This window comes from Microtus ochrogaster, unplaced genomic scaffold (genome assembly GCF_000317375.1).
Source record: "Microtus ochrogaster isolate Prairie Vole_2 unplaced genomic scaffold, MicOch1.0 UNK25, whole genome shotgun sequence".
Classification (NCBI taxonomy): Eukaryota; Metazoa; Chordata; class Mammalia; order Rodentia; family Cricetidae; genus Microtus; species Microtus ochrogaster.
This window is the reverse complement of record NW_004949123.1, coordinates 1,053,876-1,056,761: the sequence shown is the minus strand read 5'-3', so window position 1 is coordinate 1,056,761 and position 2,886 is coordinate 1,053,876. Positions and strand designations below refer to the sequence as shown.

At 40.4% G+C, this 2,886-nt stretch overlaps 1 pseudogene; it reads left to right on the top strand.

The window, feature by feature from the left end:
* The first annotated feature begins 505 nt into the window (after nt 1-505).
* LOC113458436 lies at nt 506-633 on the top strand (annotated as a pseudogene).
* The last annotated feature ends 2,253 nt before the right edge of the window (nt 634-2,886 follow it).

Below are 2,886 nucleotides of genomic sequence, written 5' to 3'. Positions count from 1 at the left end.
AAAGAATGAAACAAAAGTTGCTGTCATGGTCTAAGAATGAAGCGAACTTTAAGACCAGAGGTGTGTTTAATCTCTAACTGCTGTCTACATGTGAGACCCAAACAAGTGAGAATGGGATGTTGGGATTCTGTCGGATAGAACACTTGTCTAGCATGTGCCAGGCCCTGGGTTTAATCTTGAAAAAGGAAAACAATTATTTATTTATTTATTTATTTATTTATTTATTTATTTATTTATTTATTTATGGTTTTTTGAGACAGGGTTTCTCTGTGGTTTTGGAGCCTGTCCTGGAACTAGCTCTTGTAGACCAGGCTGGTCTCGAACTCACAGAGATCTACCTGCCTCTGAACAATTTTTTAAAGAAGAAATATTTTTAAAGATCAAAAGAATCAAGCTCTCCAGTGAGAAAACAATGCTTGCAGTCAAAACTCAAATGACTTCCAACACAAGGTGAAAGACAAAATGATTTCTTCATCGTACAGAAGTGCAATTTGGTAGCAACAAACTGTAGCTAATTAAGCTAACCAGGTCCCTTTCCCCATGGGGGCCTGACATGCAATGGCTGCAGCAGCCCCCTTGGAAGTATATGTAACTTATTGCCCATATGGGTAGCCCTAAGGGATTGCAATTTTCTGGCACTTATTCAAGTCTCTGATCTCAATTCTGTCCCCAATTTGGTTCCAGACAGGTATGTGTGGTAACTTTGGTAAGACCCAGGGCACAGTGACCACAGTTCACATTGGTCAGGTCATCATGTCCATCCACATCAAGCTGCAGAATAAGGAACATGTGATTGAGGTTCCTCATTGAGCCAAGTTCAAGTTTCCTGACCACCAGAAGATCCCCATCTCAAAGAAGTGGGGCTTCACCAAGTTTAATGCAGATGAATTTGAAGACATAGTTTCTGAGAAGTTGCTAATTTCTGAAAGCCGTGAGGTCAAATATGTCCCCAATCATTGTCCCCTGGACAAGTGGCGAGCCCGGCATTCCAAAGGGCTTCCATGGTACTCTCCTGTATGCTGTGGGATAATGCTATTGTACCCTGTAAATATTTGTCACTTGTATTCATTTAATAAAATGCTGATTGGTCAGTAGCCAGGCAGGAAGTATAGGCAGGGCAACCAGACTAAGAGAATTCTGGGAAGAGTAAAGGCTTAGTCTGCAGTAACCACCCAGATGCAGAGGAGACAAGATGAAAATGCTACACTGAGAAAAAGTACCAATCCAAGTGGCTAAACATAAATAAAAATTATTGGTTAATTTAAGTTGTAAGAGCTAGTAATAATAAGCCTAAGCTAATAGGCCAACTAGTTAATAATCAATATAAACCTCTGTGTGTTTTGTTGGGACTGAATGGCTGCAGAATAGGGCAGGACAGAAACTTTCATCTACACCTGTACCTACTAAATCAGTAATTCAGTAATAAATCTTACATCCATCTGGAAACAAACAAAACAAAACAAACATAAAAAAGAGTTGTAATCGGAGGTTCCTGAATAACCCTATAGAGGCTTAATATTACTTATAAATGCTTGGTCAATGACTCAGACTTATTTTTATCTGGCTCTTGCATCTTAAGTTAACCCATTTCTATTAGTCTGTGGATTGCCAAGTGACCCGTGGTTTACCTGTGGTGCTCTGGCATATTGTTCCTTGGGTGGCTGCTGATATGTCCCAAATTCTGCCCTTCTTTTCCTGTATCTCTGCTTGGATTTCCTGCTTGGCTCAATCCTGTCTTGCCTTAGGCCAAAGCAGCTTTATTTATCAGCCAATAAGAGAAACACATATTCACAGTGTACAGAAAGACATACTTATCAAGTTGCTACTCATGTTTTTTTTTTCCCAGCCATATTTTTGGGCCTTCTTCATTCATTCAGATCCTCTGTACACACAGTCTTAACACACTGTGTATCCCCTTGGAGAAGGAAAGTCAAAATGGCAAGATAGGCAGGAATTCAAAAGATGTCCATGGAAAAAGAGACCAATTATGCCCCAAATTCAAGAACACAAACAGTTTGAAAGTCAAAACATTTTTTCCTCTCTTGTGCCTAAGGGAGATCCATTGAGAAAGGAGTTTATAATGTGTTTTTATGAGACAGAAATACTAAGAAGGCATTATAAGATGTGTTTTTAAAATGCATTTTTAAAATATGGTAAGATTTGTCTGAGAAAACCACCCAGAGATCCCTCCTGCATCCCTTCTCAGTGCAAAGGGCAGGGGAGAGCAGAGTCCGTCTGTGTCATATTGTGCAATATTTTCCTGATAACATTTCATTACATTTGAAACATCTGCAACGGGTCAAGAGTAATCATTAAATACAAAGAAGAATTGCCAACGTGTAACAGAATCCAAGATAAATCTAGCAGAAGCCTGCTGTAAACAGGACTGTGTCAGCAGAGACTGATTAGGCCAACGTTCAGTCTTGGGGACTGACTGAAACAGTAGAAGACCCTTGTTGCCACAGGAGATGAAAGATGGTGTTTGGCCAAATAAGGGAATAGGCCTTGTTGGTTAGCCTTAGGAAGGCAATCTAATGGTTCCAGCAAGACAGAGAGAATCAGGGAGAAGGGCAAGGCCTGCCAGAGCCATGCCTGTCATGCTTGAGTTGGCCAGAGTCCCTTCAAAGAGCACTGACTGCTCTTTCAGAAGATCTGGGTTCAATTCCCAGCATTCACCTTGCGGCTCATAGTCATTTGTAGCTTCAGTTCCAGAGGCTCCAACATCCTCTTCTGGCCTCTGAGGGCACCGCACACATGTGGGGCACAGACATTCATGCAGGCAAAGCACCTATGCACATAAAATAAAAATAAATAAAAACTAACATTTTTTTTTAAAAAAAAGTTTCCCTGTTTTTTTTTTCTTGAACTGTTTCTTGTTTTCTATCA